Below are 20,535 nucleotides of genomic sequence, written 5' to 3' on the forward strand. Positions count from 1 at the left end.
TCAGACCTTTTCACCCTCTGGTCTGTTCAAATCTTAATCACATTTTGCTTCCACCCACTGGAGGCTGTTTCATGGGACAGTGAGTCAGCTCATTTCATCCATTAGCTGACCCGCATTGGGAGCAATGGGATTTTTCCTGATCACATGTTCACAGCCGCATGAAAAAGACTCCACTTCAGTGGTAGGGCTGCTATGCCTAGGCTAATTGGCCACACTTACATTTTTATAGATTTTCGCAAATTCTATTTGTATGGTTCATGTTTTACACAAATAATAAGAATAAAAATGGCATTGTACCTAAGGTTAGGCTTTCTTGACTTTGGCAATGCTTGTTTCAATTGTTTCTGGGGATTCACTAGCACAGTGATACTTATAGCCCTTGACCCACTTATGGCCCCACCTGACCTTTGTATGCGTCCCCACGGTCAACAGCAGCACTGGGATGCTGTTTGCTTGACTCAGCGCTAATATTGGAAAAGATGCAAAATAAACGGGAAGAGATTTATTTCTACTTAATTGAAGTATAGGGAAAGTAGAAAAGGTATCTTGCAGCTCTTAACTTTAGGAACATCTTCATTTAAAAAGACATCTTGCAACAAACCTGTAAAAATATGGTAACCTCTCTTCAGAATTCTAAAGTGTTTTTCATTATCATGCATAGGCATTTCACCTTAGTACCTCAGATTATATTAGTGCATTGAGAAGCATTTTTTAAGTGTACGTTTAAAAGTGAAATTTAGGAACATTCATGGTTCCTCCCACCCTGACAACAATGCTAATAGAGAAGTAAGTCAGTTGTTGTGTGCATCATTGGGTGGCCTGGGTTGCTAGTATTCATGGACAACACTATAGTTTATCAAAGGAAACCTAAGGGAAGGTTTAGTAAAGCACATATTATGAAGTTCTGTATTTTGAGGTCATTTTATATTTGACCATAAAGAAAACGGAGGCCAGGTGAAATAAAAAAAATGCCTAGGATCACACTGTTTTGTCACACGGGGAAGCCGGGACTGATCACTGGTTTTCTGGTTTCACATTGTGCTGTTCAACCACTAGAAGGACATGCTTCACTTCCGCAATGCAATGCCCAGTGTACCCCCCTGTCCCCTTTTCCCTCCTTCCCCCAACCCGGACCGCCACCCTGCTGCCGTCACTCACATGATAAATGTTTTGGCCCCTGTAGAAATGTTTGTGGGTACCCATGCACTAGCACAAGTAGGATGAGAGCATTCCCATCATCCCAGGTTGCACATTCACACTACTCTAACTTTCACAAAACGAAACCCGACAATGCAAGGGTTGAGTAAAATCTGTTCACACGCAAAATGTAAGATTAGCATTGCCCCTGTATTACATATCCACATTTGAACAAGGCTTGTTTTCTCACTTTGGGATGCTATACTGAACGACTCGAAATTATTAATTTTCGTTTTTTGACTTTCCCATTGAAGACATTGACAAGATAGTTATAGTGTGTCTCCTTAAGTCAAAACACGGCTCAGTCATCTACAATTAAATTCTAGCCCACTCATTGCTTTCCTTTTGGAACAGAGTCAATGGGAGACCTAAGCTGTTTCGAATAATGTCCTATTTTACTACTTAATGTCTTTCATTTGTCAAAAAAAGTATTTGCAAGAGACAGATGAATTATCTGACATATGGAGATTACTATTTTTGTAAAAAAAGGGAGACAACATTGCAGGATACATTTCTTAAAGCTCAATCAGCAAATGGTGTGAAAATAATCACACTGAACCTACTTTTAGCTTAGCTGACCACAGTTGTAAACAGCCCATGAACAAGCGTGGATTGAGGATACTCTGGAAAGTCTACAACAACCGCAACTCTTAAAGGTATTCTCAATTCTTTTTCCAAGCCATTGTTGCCATGAAAACAAGGCAAGCTAATTACCTTCCATAGTGAAAACGGGAAGGGAAACCCTCCAAAGTGGTGGAGCTTCAGGGGAATGGGTTGTACACATCAAAGCAGTGTGTTTTTTTTTAAAGCTATTGCAAAAATGTGATGGCATTTCCCACTGTGCAATTGGACACCCTATACAATTGTGCGTAATTGCCTCTGCTCAGTTGAACAATGCTGATTCACAGAAGTTTTCCAGGATTAGATCTGGAAACCTGAAGTTTCCAGTGATACTCAAAGAAGGATTCAGGAATTCGTGGGAAGTAGTAAATCTTCATCCGTGCAAGGTTGTACGCAGGGCTTTAAGTGGGCCGGGTCTCACCGGTGCTGAGCACCGGCAGTTTTTTTAAACGGGGCCTTGAAACGGGTCTCTATCGAGCTCTGTTTTGTGCCCTGGCACAGGCGGTCTGTTTTTTTCCGGACTGCAGTGACAGCAGGCACATCGATGTGCACTGCTCACATGCTCACTTCTCACTAGTGGAGAAGTTATGGCATGACGTCATGCCAGGTGAGCGTTGTAGGGGAAGAGAAATCCTTTAAAGAGAGTTATCTTCCCTCTGGATTTCTCTTCTCTTTTTGAAACTCAGGAGCAGAAACATTGTTGCGATGTCATCAGGCCTTTAAGTGGAAGTTTTTTCAATATTATATACAAGCCATAGTTGCTGCTTATTTATCATATTCAACCAATGACAAAGACAATAGTCCTGACTTCTTGTAGGTATGATACTTGTTGAATCTTATATCTGGATGCAATGACAGAAACAGCAAAACACAAGTCGGGCGTCACACTATGCTAAGCACATATTTTTAACTTAGGTGTTTTGCAATCTCACCCTTAATTACAGTGGCCACGCCCCTTTGAGAGACCCCCCCCAGTGTTTTTATCCTACTTAAAGCCCTGGTTGTACGACTGTGGGTGCAGATTCAGGACTTTCTTTACGAATTGAGCACAGTAACTTTAAAGAACATAAATTGCCAGGCAAAGATATTCCCTATATCCCCCCACTTTAAACATGCATGTCCTGAATCCATCACAAAGCTATTTGCACACCTACTCAAAACATAGGTGTGCAAATAATGGCATTTACAGGAACAAAATGTTATACATATTGCAAAAATGAGCAATGTTAGGATTTTACTTTTTGCAAATGGGATTTGCTAACATGCTTACAAATGGATTTGTCTCTGTATCTGTTATCACTAAAACATATAGAAGTTTGCTCAGCTTGAGGCTAAATCCCCATTTCAACTAAGTGAGATAACATCCGGGGTTTTGTGAGCTGTGTTCCTTTCAACACACGGAGTACTCTGCATGTTTTCTGTTAGAAATGCACTTAAAATCATAGCGACTGGGCAGATGTTCAGTTTGGTCTGGCTATTCTTCACAGTATGCCAGATGGTTTACATGCTTGAATGGAAATGAGGGAATGCTCTCTAGACATCACATTGGTGGTTACAGTTGAGGCCACACGAGTGACTGTGGACCCCTCGCTAGTACTGAAATGTCAAAAGGGGGAAAAGTGGTCACATATCAGTGCTTAATTTGAGCTGGTGTTTTCCTGTGCTCAGCATCAGCACTTAATTGTCAACACCGGAGCTTGTGACAGTCTGCCACAAGGTGGCACTCTCTGGCTAATTTAGAGATGACCACAACAACAGGTAATTATTAATTCAATATACATTAAAAACGAGTATTACCTGCCACCTAAGCCATTCTTAAAGCTTTGAGGGTCTGAAATAGTCAGAAATGTCACACTTGGGTGTAAGGTGGGATGGTTAGTAGTTGTGTTGTTACTATCATTGGCAGTATGGCAGGGGCAATGTGTGGTGCACGCTGCAGTGGCCTCCTGATAATAGCCCCAGCACTTTTTTTTTTACAAATTAAATACTGGCCCAAACGCTCATAATACTCCCTATGCACTTCCTGTAGACAGGACCCAAAAAGCCCAGAACCAAAGATTATCTCAGTAAGAAAACAGCTTTATCTTCACAGGAATTGTATCAAGAAAAGGGATGCAATATGTGAAATGACACAGACCTCCCAAAACTGTCGAAATGTCCCTAATGCAAGATGTGTACCTAACGCACTTGGTCGTCCAAGGCATCAAGGACCCCATGAACGTTTAATGAAATATTCCTTTAAAACCATCCAACCAATGCGCAGGGAGCTTAACTGATTCTTTGTGTGTTTTTTTCTTTCTTTGTGCACTCAATGGGTGTATTAAGTCTAATATCAGAATAATGGCGTGAAAGGTGTCTGAAAGCCATTTAATATTGTCACTGAAAAGAAGTCAGATTACCTTCGATTTCTGACATGAATGCGCTTCTTAGGCTAATTTGCCATATTGTAGTATTAAAAGAGACATCCCTTGGGCTGCCGAGCAGCTTCCTAATTTGCTTTCCTCCTGAATACTTTAGAAGGTTAGGGAGCTCTTTTATGTAAAATGTTTTTCTTGGGCTCTATTCAACCCACTCGGTTCAATGCGGCAACACTTAGAGGAGAGTCCTTAAGTGCTTGTCTTTTGCAAAGAGTCTGTCAATTTCCTTGTACGATAATGACAGAATCCTCACACAGAACAATTGAGATGGTACATTTAGAGTAAAATTGAGTTTTCTTCCAGAAAAGCCAAGGGCTTATGCATACTGCACAGTGGATTTTTTTGGGGCATAGCTGCCAACACCCCGTACAATGTGAATCAAGAAAATTCTTCAAGCTGCAAAACTACCCCTACAGGTAAATAAGCATTTCATTTTTTAGCGAAGACTCTATCTGACAATATAGAGGGCAGAGTTATTCCACCGTTAGCTAGTTCAATGCCCGATACCAAGGAGGCACTTAATGTTGTCATCTTTATTACTTCGTCTTTGCTAACGACTCGCCTGATCCTTTGTAAATGCGACCCATAAATCCCACGCAAACAAAATCTGTATTTTTTCATTACCCATTTGCATTGCAATATGACCCATAAACAACACTCCCGCAAGATGTATGGTGCTGCAGCAGGGGACGCCGCTTTGTGGCAGAGGGAAGTTTCCTTGAAATATTACGGGCCAGCTCATAAAATACACATTTTCCCTAATGTTCTGGTCACATTGGAAAATGAAATAGTTTTGCTAGTGTCACCCGGGGAGCGTGAATCATTCTAGTTGCAGCCAAGGCCGCTTTGTAAGGAGTAAGAACACTCGAGAGCTCCTTTTGGACCCTCTCCTGAGACCCGAACACTGCGCGCTCGCCTGGTCCACTTTGCATTTCGATTTGCCGCAAGCTAGCAGCGGCAGATCGCTCATGAGTGATGTGCAATAACTATCCACAGTAAACCAACATCATAAGGGTTATATATCTGTCAATTGTTATTAAATCCATGAGTAGACTTTCTGTTTATGCTGCCCTTCAAGGACTCTGTCGCAAAATGGATTTCGCAATATGATCTTATATTTAGCGGTGTACATAAAAAGCTCATCCGGTGATCCTTCAACACACAGACAAAAATGCACACGCTAACATAACCTACTTGTAGGCTATTTAAAGATCAGAGTCATCTAGTCAGCCGCGGCCTAGTCAGGTAAGAGCGGTTGGGCAGTGGGGCCTGGTGGGCGAGATTTCGACAGGAGACGACAAGGGCAAATTAATCATTTAATTTTCCCTCGTCATCATCTGTCGAATCCCTATCCCCCCCCCCCCACGAAGCCCCATTACCTCCCCGCTCTTACCTGCACCGGCAGCGGATGTATCTAGTGTAGGTGCCAGATCCAAGCAAAACATTCAGTTTACCACTGATTATTTAAATGTGCCTCATTCATTATTATTACATTTAAATTTGCCTCCTGTGGATATGTTGTGCATATTTATATAACATGAATTTGTGGAGGAGGCGTTCGGCCTATGGGGCATCTGGAAGTTGTTTATTGTTACCAAAGTGCACAGTCACCGTGTGCATTTTCCCCCTGAATAATGCGCGTTTATTGTTACCCAACTCATTTTGTCAACCATCAGAACCATGAAAGGCTGAAGGCATGTGCCAGGGTTTGAACCTGCGAACATGAGGTCAAACACTTATTCCTGTGGTTGATGGACTAGTCGACTGAGCCACCATACCTAGATACAGGCAGTTGCATAGCTAACTCTTGTGCCTCCCATGGCTGTTTCTGCGTTGCCGCCTGTGGCAGCTGCATGAAACAGTGTACCACTACTCTATACATGGCACACAGGGCCACTGATCTGCTTTGGCAGCTTCACTCAGATTTTCACCCGCTTTGTTCTGAAAAATCTGTCATGAATCTAGATCTCTCGGGTCTTCTTTAAAATGTCACCTTGGAATAGATTGTAATTGTAAATTGCATTTATATAGCACTTACTACCAGACGAGGTGTTGAAGTGCTTTGTGGTGTGTAGCATACAACTCCGCAACTCATTGTTAGAGGGAAATGAGTAGTAGATTAGTAATATGGGCTTTCTTTTCCTGGCAGGATTAGTTATGTTAAGTTTGTGGTTTTGAGATCTCATGCGTTTGCTCTGGAATTTTGACTAGGGATAGATAAATTGAAGTGGATTATTAAAGGGAAGGTGTGAGATGTTGTTCAGAGTGGTGTACATGTGCGCCTGTTAGTTGATTGACATAGCTAAAAAGAGAGAACTGCTTGGAAAGCATGTTTGGTAGTCCATTGTTGGCCGGAAAGTCAGGGAAGAGTCAGAGAGTGGATAGAAAGGCAGAGGTAAAAAGGTTTTTTGTATTCAAATGTTTTATTTTTTGTTTGTTTTTATTAGAGTAAAATAAATATATATACATGTACGCAGACATATACATACATCTAAATATATACATATGTATACATACATGCATACACAAATATACATATGATAGATTGTTATATCTTTATGCAAGGCATATACACAAACACACACAAAAGCATATAAGTATAAACTTAGTTATCAATCAATCAGGAGTTTGTAAAGCGTGGCTACTCACCCTTGAGGGTCTCAAGGCGCTGAGGGTGGGGGTCTGCTGATCCACCTGGGTGTGGAGGTTCAGTCAAAGAGCCAGGTCTTGACCCTTAAAGCGTCAGCGCTACCTACATGGGGTGTTCCCTCATTTGCATTGGGGCTTTCCCTATGCAAATGAGGGAATTCCTTTGCCTCTACGCCCGCACCGTATTACAGATGCGGGTGCTGAGGCAAAGAAGCTCTCAGGGGGTGCTCTCGACGCACTGAGAGCAACCCTCTGGAGGAGGTAAACGGGGTACTATAGACCTCCCAGACATCCCCTTGCAGGTGGATGCAGTCACTGACTGCACCCGCCTGCAAGCGGATCTCTGATCCTCTTCGAAAGTGCAGGCGGGTTGCCGCTTTCACTGTGAAAACACGGAGTGGCTACAAGCAGCCGCTCCGTGATTTCACATGAATGCACTGCTCCCAGGGCAGCACGGGTTCCCAGCTGCTCTGGGGGCAGCGGATGTATGACTTTACAACGCATACCTTTACAACGTGGTTTTTACCACGCATACCTTTACAACGCATAGCGCTTAGAGGTGCTGGATAGTGGTAAGTATAATTTTCTATTCCAACTCCAGTCCCCGTGGACACTAGGGAAGGTGTTGGATAGAAAATTAAACTTATTCCCTATCCTAGAGCGCCCCCCCTGCAATGCGTTGTAATGCCAGCGTTGTAATGGTATTGCGTGGTAAAAAATGCGTGGTAACGGTTGTATACCGGGGGCAGCGCATTAATTGTAATAGGGCGCATTTTCATTATTTGCTCCCGCCGCAACTTTTAAAAGGTTCGCCCTGCGCAAACAATGAAAATGCGTAATACGGCCCCAGATGCATTAACTAAGCGGTCCTGCAAGTAAGTTCCTGTTTATTTATATAAACTACCACCAAAATCAACCACAAACCGGCTGTGTGGGAAATCAATGTGAAAATGAAGCTGAACGTAACATTTTGAGACGCTGTAGGTTTCAAAAGGGTGTGTGCAATGTGTTTGAGATCTGAGGAGCCATTATCTGCCACAGCGGAATGTTGTTTTTCAACAGACCAACTCGATGATCTTCTTTCATGTAGTTGTGTCAAAACGATATCTGGCTCCTCGCCATCTTCTCCTATCCTTGGACAATGGGCCTAGCCATTGCCGTGATTAAGCATCCTGAGGGGTAGCACTAATTAAAATGGCCACTAGTCATATTTGACCTGTCATTTGGGTGAAAAGTGAAATACCTTTTTGCCCACCTGAACCTCAGGTCACTTTGAACATTTGAGAGGAAAGAAAAGGAAGCGCTTCAGGCCACGGCTTCAAAGCCCTTACGTGTGATTATTCAAAAGGGTCCACTTTAGGTAAGTTAATGAGGCACATTTTGTCAAAACGACAGAACAGGGCTGTGCCTTTAATGTAATTTTTGACGCCTCTAAAATTTTGGATTTGTCTGCGAAATTGTGGGAGAGAGCTTTGCAGACAATAGACGTATTAAAATGTCAGCCGCGGTCGGTAGATTGAGTTCCTGCAGGGCGGTGACATGGGGAGGGGGGTAGAAATGTATGGATTACGGAGTTTAACAGGTAAGTAAACATTTAAATAAATAAAATGAATTTCGTTGCGTGCACTGCATCACCATTTGTTTTATTTATTTAAATGTTTACTTACCTGTTAAACTCTGTAATCCATACATTACTACCCCCCACCCTGCCCCTCCCCCTCCCCACGTCACCGCCCTGCAGGAACTCCTACTACTGACCGCGGCTGTAAAATGTTAGTTTATTCAAAGTGACCTGAGAGTAGAGGGTTGGGCTGAAGCCTGGGCAATAGATGGGGAGTTACATTTGTAACGTTGGACATTTGCAGGTGTGGGTAGTTCTGCGTTGCACACCTGGGATCAGGGTGCGAGCTCTGGGCCTTTGAATGCCTCTGTGATGTGCAATGGCAGGTTTGATGGAAAAGGCTTTTCTGTAGAAGCCCAAAATTAAAAATTAAAGACTCAGTCGCTGGCTTTTGGCTATCCGAGTGAAGAGAGACGGTGGTGTAGGCTGTGTTAGAAGCCATGTTCAGGTCTTCTGCCAAGTCTGTAGTGACCAGTTTGCATTACGTTATGTTTGATAAAAAAAGATTCTCACATCATATTAGTACCGCCACACAGTGCTGTCGGGCATGGATATCTTCAACCCTGATCAGGAGGAACCTGTGCCCAAGCCTTTGTCCCCTAAATATAGACAAAGCAGCCAGCAATGATACCACTGCCTAACCACGGGCTTAATTTTTTATTTTTGAGGGAGAACATTTTAACAACAGCTATATATCTCCAATTAGTTATCAGTAACACACCTGTCTTCAGGGAAATAAGACAAAGGGCATCTTTAGCCTGCCGAAAAAGACATCAGGGATTTGGTGGGGCGACTTCTTCATTCCGATCAAAACATCAGAAATGACAAATTAAGTAGTAGCCTCAGGTGCACCCTTCAATAGGGCATGGGAGCATCTATAATCATAATGTAATGTGCAAACATACATCTTCGTAGTGCGATGAATGTGGCTAAAGATATTTAAAATGGCTACATACCTAAAAGGTAATTTGAATAATACATCTATACGAAGGGTTTTCAGGCTTTTGTCTTTAAAATCTTTTAGAAAAATAATTGTATATTCTTCCTAGAGGTTAATTTGATCATTGTTTGCTCTGCTTAAGGTGATGAATTGAATACACAACATAAAGATTACTTGTACCCAATTTTCACACAATCATTAAAGGATTTTTGTAAGTAAGCGAGTGAGAGCAGCAATATCCTTCCGGGGGAATCTGGGGGAAGATGGTGTAAATGTAACTGCTCTACATATATTAACCAAGGTGCAAAATAAAATGCAATTGCCAAAAAGATGGAACTAAGGAAGAGATCTTGCAATATTGCAGCTGTGAGCATGTTTTGAAGGTATCCCCTTACACCAGTCTCCTTCATACATGAATACATTAACATATTGAACCTGTAGACCATCTGTGGATGAGGAATAGGTGGGTCTGGCAGATGGTTGATGAAGTGCTTCATTGCCGTGAGAAGTGTCTGCTTCTGTTTAAGGCTTCTTTGATGGTGTTGGTGTAATACCTTCTTTGTCTGATGCGGGAACCTATGTGTGTGTGTTGCACAGATGAACTTCAGTTTCATGAGGTTATCAGAAGTTCTGTTTTTCTTCTGTTTTCTTTCCAGTCTGTGGATGGCTCATTGATTGTCAGCAAGATCTTTAAAGTAGCAGGGTGCTGAAGACTTTGATTTGCACTTGTGTGGGTTAATTGGTCTGTAAAGTTTCACAATAGTTTTCCCAAAAAGTGTTGACATTGTTTAGAAGGATGTTGGCATTGGACCCAGAATTGATAGGGTGAGTACTGAGTTCACGCATTAGGTTTTCTATAAAGAGGTCTTTGAAGGATATGTAAGGATTGATCTACTCCTATTTTTACCTCGGTTTGTTGGTAGGATTCGGGCTAGGGAGAATGGGATTGAAAAGTGATTGGTCCAGTCCAGGGCTATCAGTGGTATCATTACATTGTTGGCGATGAGGAGAGTACACCGTCATGCATGAGACCGTAGGAGTTTGTTGGTTGTGTAGGTTGTGTGACATGCTGTACTACTTTGAGTGTGTTGATAAGGTCAAAGAAGTTGCTTCTTTTTTGAGATTATGTTATTTGTGAATTTGAAGTCACCCAAGAGGCTGGTGTGGGCATGTTGTGTGGATGAGGTGGGGGAGGAGAACTGAGAATTCTTTAAAGAAGTCCCTGTGCTTACTGGGAGGCTTGTAGGTGAGATGGCATGTGGTGATCTGAGCTGCCAAGACTGGGAAATGGCATGTCAGCAGGTCTATTGAGTTGAGTGTGACCTACTTGCCTAAGGTGCAGAACCAGGATGGCTTATGGATGGGAGGAAGGCCTCCTCCCTTCTTATGGATGCAGTTCACACAATGGTTGCTGTAGCCTGGCAGAAGAAGGTCAGCTAGGATGAGCAAAGATGTAGGGTGGACAATGTTTCTGTAGGAAAGACAGATGCAAGGCTTGTGATAGGTGATGACGTCTGCTACAATGTCTAGTGCTTGCAGTAACGGTCATTGCATGCATCAGTTATATTTTGCAACATGCCTCTTTTCTGAATTCACTTTCTGTGCATTATTCCATCATCTAGTAGCTAGGTCCAGAACTTTCATATTGTGTTATTCCTTTTTCACTTTCTCTATTTTTTGATAGTTCAAATGAAACAAAGTTAATCATCAAATATTTAGGTCTCTGCTTCCATTCCAGCTATAGATAGATTTAGACGACCATTGCATTGCCTGTAAAATTGTGCCACTGTGGTCAGATGTTTATGCCAACAAATCGTTCAGCTAGTGGTGGTGTGAGTTGTATGTGTGTGAACACTAATTACAGGAACATGCTCCTGGGATACTAATGCTGTGGGACCAAATTATAGAAAACACCAGCACATATATTGTCCTCCTGTCATCTGATGACAGGTGGACAATATATGTGTTGGTGTTCTGTCCTCTCTTCTTTTTCACCTCTTGTCACCTTTGCTGACAAGTTTGAGTTTTGAGAATGTACCTGTCTGTAACGTTTAAGTAACACAACTCTTTATTTTAGGTCTCTCCTACACATCGTGCAAGCGCTGTTAGGAGGGGGACCTTTTGGAATCGTTTAGGACTTTGGTTCAAACTCGTGCATGTTTTGCACTGTTCTGTATAGGCACTTGTGCACGTTTGGCTTTTCCCTTGCGGGAGTGAGCAGCGGCGCCATCTGTTTTTAATTATCTTGCTTGCGCTTTTAAAACAGACAGCACTGCTGCTCGCTCCCGCTGTGCGTGTCTCATCCCCTTTTGAACGCGCCAGGTGCCGTGGTGGAGCTACCAGCATATGGAGCTACCAACACAAAGCCAGGGAAGAGCACAGGTCAAGCCTATAGCTATGCCTCCAGCTTGCCACTGCAAGCCCCCGGTGTCGGGCTCATTCCAGCTGGGAGGCAGCGCCCACCTTCCAGTTTCTTGCTCCAGGGCCCCCGGCCCTCCGTTTGGCTTCCATTGTGCAATCTGTGTCCTCAGAAACTCTTTGTATTTTGTTGTCAGGTCTCATGCATAGAACCGCCTCTGCTGGAAAGACCTGCAAAGAGGCTGGCTAAGGTTTGGTCTTTCAGTAAACCTTTTTGGTAAAGTGGAAGTCAACAAGGCTGCAGGCATCTCCTCTAGGGGGTCACTCACACAGTTATGTTAATTTGTGGTCTGCGAGATGGCTAAGCGTGGTACAGTATTGTTACCTGACCTGCATCCGCCAGACGAGGAAGCTTGATTCCCAGCGTGAGTAATCATATAAGTGGAAAAACGTGCTATGTCCGTCAGCCTCGCTGTTAGCGGGACAGTTCGGCTCATTCACTCGCATCCGTCAGCCTCGCGATGCTGACGGACGCGTCTCGTTTGCTGTAGAAGCTCCAGAATTCTCTACTCATACAGATTGATGAGTTCCTTAACGCACAACGCCGAACTGTCCCGCTCACAGCGAGACTGACAGACACAGCGCGTTTTTCCACTTATACGATTATTCGCGCTTTACCAAGATTGATGCCAGTTGCTTAACGCACAATGCCGGACTTTCCGCTCTCAGCGAGGCTGACGGACACAGCACGTGTTTTCATTTATACGATTACTCACGTTTTACCAAGATTGATGCCATTTATGATTCCTACCACCCCACGTGGCGTTTCTCCATACCGTGGATACCCCTTGTCCCCGTCCTGACGAAGACCTGCCGCTGAGGACTTCACTAACCCTTATGCTACAAGGTCGAAACGTCGATGCCTCCCGAATAGGCCCACACCCTTCACCCGTCCCCCTACACTTGGAAAACAGAAGAGATTACACTGTTAAAATAACAGTCTAAACAAATGTTATATCTTACTGTACATATAGGGGTAGGCCTGAATTTTGGTGAGAGACCGTTTTCTATTTTTCACTTGATCTCATATACCAGAAGATATTTGGAAACAAATTATTGCCTTTCTTTTCTGCCCTTTTTCTATCTTCTCTCACAGGAGCACTGATCTTTCACACACCACTTCTCTCTCCTGATGATAACCATGTGGATATAACATTGTATATTCCTTATGAACCATTATGTGTCAATAAATATATGACCTAGCGGTGCTGTTTACTAAGATGGCTGCTTCCACTCCACCGGATGTCTTTCCATACACAATGATATGTCGTGTTCACCTTTTGGAATAGCGCAGCAGTTTACAGACCAGTCACTTGCGTTTTTTGTCTCTTAGCACTTATCTCTGGCCTTAGACTTCTTGTTTGGTGTTGGGACAGCAGACGTTGCTGTGCTTCAAAAACATATAAGCTAAGGTCTATTGTAATCCAAGAATGCACCCAAGGGCAAGCAGGCCTACTTTCTCCAGAGAAGAGGAGCTCGAGTTCAAGCGTTGCAGACCCTGGTAATGAGATTACAGGTAGCGTGTTTTTGGCCGTCTGAGGGAAAGGTTTACTGGTGTATTTGGCATTCCTACACACTTTCTCTTGGCATTCGTTGCCATAGCAGCTCAAGTGCAAGCATTTCCAAATCGGTAATTTAGCGCGTTCTGCATGTGGCCTTTGGGAAGCATTTTGGCAACAAACGCAGTTTAAAGTACACGTTAATTTTTTAACTCCAAATAATCCTTATGTTTCCTATCCAAAATGTTTCCTCACTATTCTATCCTGTTTATATTATGTACCACATATGCAAAGTTTCTTTTGCCACCCTTACTGTTTTAGTGAGTTAATTTTCTTGCTCACAGCAAAGTAAGATTTGCACTGCTATCGTATTTGCGCCATCATTTTGGATAATGGCTCATGCCGAATTACGTCTTTGCAAGTCTGACTTTAGCAGGGTGTTTTTATGAAGATTGGTTTTGTGGGGCAGAAGATTGCTCATCATGCATTGAATATCTTCTGTTGGAATCTTTTTTTATTTATTTTTTTATCAACGAATACCATTGACAAAGCCAAATAGGTCTCCCCCTATGTGAGAGCTATTGTCTTTGCCAATGTCTTTTAGCCATAGTGTAAAGCAGCGTGGCTGGTGTGCAGCATGGTTAAAAGTGATTTAAAAAAGCGCTTTGATATGGCTAGCACTAGTTGCATCATATCTTTTTTTTTTTTGAGCCTCGAAAACACATGCACTGCTCTGCGAGGCGTGCTGTATTCGAGCATGGACTTGAAGCCCCGCCCACTCACTGCCCATATTTGTTATTATCTTGTGTCATTGCCCTTCGTAAATGCTGGCTTCTGATGCATTAAAAAGTTTGTTAATCACTCCTTAGTACCACCTTGTCTTCATTTGTAACCTCCCATGAGGACTGGCCCTTTTACTTTGGTTGTTCCACAGAACGTCTTATTAAGTCTGTAAGCACTATTTGTTTAATGGGTTTTCCTACTGCAGGCACGACATGCTTTCCTGCAACATTCAACGCGCCATGCACGCATTCACTTTCTAAACATCCCAGCACAATACCGCTTCTTTGAAATGCAATAGGTCTCACATTTACAAGACTTTGTGCTATTGGCAAATGACAAAGCCTTCTATTTATGTGTTAATTATCAGAACAGATAAATAAGAAGCATTGGCATTTCCAATGCCAGTAGCTTAAACTCACGCAAATGCCAGACCTATTTTATTGCAAATGCTTGTTTAGAGTCAGTGTTTGCCATTGGACTAGCACTACAGACACTCAACTTTCCTTTTGATTCCAAAGCAGTACTGCTTGTCAAGACCACCATCCAGCCCTTTCTCTAGAAGTTTGTCAGGGTAATCTCTCTGTATTTATTGTTCTAATGGGGATTGTGTGCTTCTTAAGAGGCATTCTTCATTGCACACAGTACACTCTTTTGGTTTATGGCTTGACCACAGAGCAGCCCCTGTATTGGGAAAAAATAGTAGGCTACACAGTTGGGCAAAAGATAGAATAGAGTTTATTCTCACTATCTGGGGCGGTATTATGGAAAGTGCCCTGGGGATGCAACATGCATTTGTGACAATTGTTCTTGACCTCAGGTGTTATAGAAGGGGTCGCAGACACATGCATTACCTTTTCAGCTATATGGATTGTACTTGTGAAAGATGTGCACCAGCATGATCAAAAGGGGATGTTGCCTGTTAGTAGGGCCTTGAGAAAATGATGGAACCATTTTCCACTGTGCCTCCATCCTATTATAGGTTCAGGAACAGCGGCAAAGAGGCCGTCAGGTGGTGCACCGATTGTGTAACACACAGACAGCGGCAGGCAGTGGAACCAAGGGTTCTCCTTGGGAGGGTTTGTGGGGGATCACACGGAGGTCATAGACAACATCCTGCAGGTGGCTGCAGTAACACTGCACCCGCATGTGGGGGATCCCTTCTTCTCTTCCAAAGTGAGGCTGGTTAGCCTCCAGTGGAAAGATGGAGCCACGTTTTCAAGCTGTCACCTTGTCTTTCACTAACTTGCCCTCAGTTCAGGCAAGAACTGTCAGAGTCTGCAAATGAGCCCAGAACAGCACATTTTTAAGTGTAACCAGATGCACTGTCCCGGTCTGCACCGGGTGCACCGAGTAAGGTGCAAACCAAGACGGTGCGACTGATGTCAAATTTGAGCCTGAGTCAACAAAGAATATGTGAAACTAGTCAAGAGACAGAGCTCTCAGATGCAGAAAGCAAGCAGTTTTGTAATATATAATTAAATAGTGTCAAAGCCCATGATAAAGTATTTCAGCATGAGCGTGTAAAGATGTGCTTTGGCCCTTAGACAGTATACTGTTGCACAAACCAGGCTTGGTCTCTGTCCCAGGTTGTAGAGTAAAACTTGAATTACAGCCATGCAGGAGAGTGTGATGTTCCAAATTAATCTAGCGTTGACATGCCACAATGTCCTCAAACGATTTAGCACTTAAGGGCGCATTCACTATGTCACTATGGTGAATGAGATCAAAATGGGAGTTTTCAAGAGTGGAGCAATTAAAGTCTTTTATCAATGTTTTCTTATATTACCAGCCTTTACATAACACGTTTCTACCTGTATGCGACTGTAGCTGTCATTGTGGTCTGGATGGCGCCTTTTTACACACATCTGGGATTTCTCATTGACAGGTATCGCTGAGGACAGATATTCTTGCGTCTGGTCTGTGTAAGGATGGGTCTGTTCTGTGTATTGTTTAGTAATGGCTCCTGTCCTTTTAAAGAGAAGACCCCTGTCTTGTGTCACAGCTATTGGAAACTGTGCAATACGTGTTAAGTGCCTGGGAAAGTATGATCTGATGTTATATAACATTGTATAAGTAGAACATTGAGGAGTATCTTGACCACTGTGAGTAGCTAAGAAAATTGATGAAGCTTGGTTCTTGTTTCTAACTGAGCTGTTCAAACAAGCCTTTGAGTAAGTATTAGATCGACTCTCTGGGTGCAACAACTTATAAATATCACTGGTGGTAGGTCAGCACTACTCCTGCCTAGTTCTGTGACACATAGGCTGACTTTCAAATCCTTATGATTTCCTAAGGGCGTGATAAATTTGCATAATTTGCCATTGCGCAAATTTCACAAAAAATTAGGCGAAATTCCGTGGAATACAAAACTGGCATTTAGCGTTATATGTTTGAGCAAGAGGGCATGTTTCATGCAATTAAAAATCGCAGAAAAATAGACATGCCACAAACAGGAGCCGTTCATGTTCTGGGCAATCACATTATGCTCCCAGGTTAAACTTTTCCCACAGATGAGGCATAATTACGCCACAAGGCATATTTGTGAAATTTGGGTAATTTCACTTAGCAAGTGTAACACAACATTTGCAGCGTTACACGAGATTACTCTCCTAAAGGGGAAGTATAAGGAATGCTGTTACCTTCTGTTTCATAAAATTGCAGCAGTTGCCTGAAGAAATATAACACATATCAAGGTGGAAACACTGACTTATTTTATGGAGCAATTAAAGTCAGTGATCTTGGTCAAGCCAAACTATTAATCCAGGGAGAGCCCCGCACTGCTCCACAAAGCTCGTAAAGCAGCCATAAAGCAGAAAACAACCCGCTGTCTAGCCTTTGAGTTTACTTGAGCATTGGACTCCTCCGACTTGGGTTAAGATGGGCTTCTGCCCTGAAGGGAGAGATTTAAGTTGCCAAAAAAATTTGGAGAAGTTAATCTGGGTAGCTCACGTTACACATGCACATAGTTTTTTCCCCACGGTGGAGCTGTAGGTGAATATAACACCACGCTGCTGATGGAAGTCACTGACTGCTGAGGTTGGAGTCCAAACAATTTCCTTTTATACTAATCCCCACTTCATTTGCCCACAGTGGGGGCGGGTCCAGTGGCGGCGGACATCTTTGTTTGCGTTATTTAGCCCTGAGTGCTTCAACTAAATGTCAAACATTCGTCAAAAATGGTAACATGCAGGCGGCAGAATGAGCTGGAGTCATCCCTGGACACTCAATCCAGCCCCGCGTGTATCGTCTGGTGAAAGACGCGTGCGCGACATGGCGGGATGCTAAAAACGCATTACCCTTTTGGATATATTTTAATGAGGTGATTCCGAAGTGGACCATGTTTGCATTCAGGGGGTTAATTTTCTGAATGCCTTGGTGGTATTTCAAGGTTGAGGGAAGCACTCCTAATGTGCACAGCCAGCTTGTCGCAGGTTTTTTTTCAAGGTTTCAGCCTTGGAGCTGTCGCCTACAATGCAGACCCCTTTCCAAGCAGCTGCTTCCTTTACTTTTAGCTCCACTTCTCGTCTGAGGCTGTCCTTTCTCATTCATCTCGTCACCGAAGGGAAAAGGGCACATGCTTCTGGGACTGAGATGTGTTTTTTTTTTCAGGAACGGAATGCTGCTTTCAGTGGGGCCTCCTGTAATTTTTTAATGAAGGAGGCTGAGTGGCTTTGTGACCCTGTACGTGCTTTAGTCAAAGACCCCTAAAGATAGACACTTCTGTGGGTCTTTGAACAGAATAGCTATGCGTGCTTTAAACGTGGTGTGCTTGAAATCTCAGTGTTTCTATGCAAACATGAAGATACTACTAAGCAGCATTTACTTAAATTCACACAGATACTCTGGAGCAGCAGGTGCAGTGCCACTGGGATCAAAACCACGAGGGGTCCATTGAACCCAGATAATTGATATATTCTACTTCCCAACTTCAGTCAAATGAGACATTTTCCTTGCTTGCATCAGAAGGGGCATCTTAAGGATTTTGGGGGCACATGCCGAACTTATTTTGGGGCCCCTGTGAAGAACAGCTTTGAATTGATGATCCAATTTCAGCTCTTTCATTCCCTCTTTGGGCCAGGTCACTGACAGTGCACAGGCACACTCGTCCACATTCTAAAGCTGTTACATCATATAGTCAGGGACAGTTGAGGTGTGTTTTCAACATTATAATCAGCAGCGGCCTGTGCAGGTAAGAGCGATGGGGCTGGGTGGGAGGGGGGTAATTCGACAGACGACCACAAGGGAAATTTAAATAAATAAATAATTAATGTTCCCTCGTCGTCGTGTCGAAATCAGCCCCCTCCCCCCCAACCCGGCCCCACCACTTTTACATGCATGGGCCAAAGCTGATTGTAATAACTCAGCAGCTCAATAATATTACTGCAAATAAAATCTGTGACACCCTCCTATTTCTAATATGTGAGGTCCTGTTTTGGTCTAGTAGAAACATTATTTATGGATGTTACCTAAAACATTGTATTGTATTGTATTGTATTGTATTGCAATTGCATTAATATAGCGTTTACTATCCCTGACGAGGCGTCAAATCGCTTTTTCGGTGAGTAGAACGCTACTCTGGAACCCATAAAGGGTTAGTTTTGAATTAGTATAGTGAAATACATAAACACAACATTTCTCTTCAAAATGTCTGTATTAGACTTTTTACCATCACTAACGTGAAACATAATTTAAAGGGAAACAGTATTTAAAAACAATCTGTTGAAAAATGATTCAAGATCATAAGGGCAATACTCTCTGCAGAACTGGCTCTATCAGGGACGCACCTGAAAGGGTGTGTTCCTGGGCCAGAGCCCACTTTGCCCATTGAGTTAACGTCTCTGTGCATCAGGGCCCATAGCATCCTTAATACACTACTGAATCCATCCAGGACAATGGCTTAAAGTGTCAATTAACATAATGTGAAAATGTTCAGCCCATTTTCACCCCATTGGTCCACCTTAGTACTGATCAACAGATATTTATTGTATCATTACGCAACTCAATTTTCATTTCATCTGAGTCCGAAAAATTAAAGGCTGAGTGGAACCACCAGGGGCCATATTATGGAAAGCCCCCTGGGATGCAACAAGCATATGTGCCCGCTTTACGTGCCTCCGGGGCACTTTGGGATTACAGAAGGGGCAGCAGATGCTTGTGCTCCCCCTTCTGTAATACAGATAGTGCTGAACCTGTGACACATATAGAGCTAGCGCTATCTTAAGAGGGCGTTCCCTCATTTGCATGGGTGCATGGCCCATGGTGGAATCTTTTTACCTCTGCGCCCACACCACATTTTGGATGCAGGTGCAAAGGCAAAGAAGCTGTCAGGAGGCCCACTGACAGTGCGCCTCAAAAAGGTGGTGCACTGCCAGTGCGCACCCTGATGGTAGCCCTCTGGGGGGGCCAAGAGGGGGGTCTTATGGCCCCCCAGACATCACCTTGCAGGCGGTTGCAGTCGCTCACTGCACCCACTTGCAAGGGGGTCTCTCTCCTCTCTTAATAGTGCATGTGGGTTGTCACCTGCACAGTGAAACACAGTGCAGTTTTGAAGCAGCTGTGCTGTATTTCACTTGAATGCGCTGCCCCCAGTTTTCAGGTGTGTCGTAGTGCAAACAGGGAAAGTGCACCCTATATGTATCAGGGCCCCAGGATTCAAACATGTGACCATAACACGTCAAACACAAACTCCTGGAGTAGATGCTTCTGCCTACCGTGCCGCTAGATGCAACTATTTAGGACAAGATATAGCTCCCAATTCCTACTATTTTGCTATTTACACTGTATAGACTGTTTTTCCGCTTCTGTGATTTATCCAATGTGACAGCTGATATTTTGAAAGTAAGCATTTTTAGATCTTACTAGTTTTAGCAGCTCGATATTTGACCTCATTATCAATCATTGTGCAGCCTTTGCTTTTCAAAAAGTTTGCCATATCACAGTCATTGCCCTTATGATTTTGGAGAAATTAGATAAATGCAACCATCTTGTACCGGATTTCATGCATGCAGCTGTTTAATTATTTATAATAGGTTTAGTGCATTTCATATACATTTCAGGTTTTCACGGGTACCATCTTCCGCTGATTCCTGTCCAATCGCTGCCTAAGAATAAGTGTGCGGGAGTCTAAACTAAACTTAGCCCAGCCTACAGTGGGGTGCCATGTAGTCCCAATGGTGCTCAGTTTGTGCCAGTTGCCAGGCCTGGGAAATGGATTGAACCAATTGCTTCATCGCGTTGTGGATGTCCCGCAGCTGTATCGGAGTGTGCCATTCTTTCATTACATCCAGTAGCGGCTCATGTGGGAGTGCTACCGGGTGGTGACTTGGGACAGGGGAGGGGCAGGGTGGGGGGTAGTAAACACCGGAATATGGATGAATGCAGGTAAATTGA

General features: G+C 43.3%; 1 protein-coding gene across 3 annotated transcripts in view; it reads left to right on the forward strand.

The window, feature by feature from the left end:
• KIF26A (kinesin family member 26A) overlaps positions 1 to 20,535 on the forward strand; it is a 245,210-nt gene that overhangs the window by 187,569 nt on the left and 37,106 nt on the right. The gene's annotated exons all lie outside the window — the stretch shown is intronic.

The sequence above is a fragment of the Lissotriton helveticus genome, chromosome 9 (genome assembly GCF_964261635.1).
Source record: "Lissotriton helveticus chromosome 9, aLisHel1.1, whole genome shotgun sequence".
In the NCBI taxonomy this organism is placed as follows: domain Eukaryota; kingdom Metazoa; phylum Chordata; class Amphibia; order Caudata; family Salamandridae; genus Lissotriton; species Lissotriton helveticus.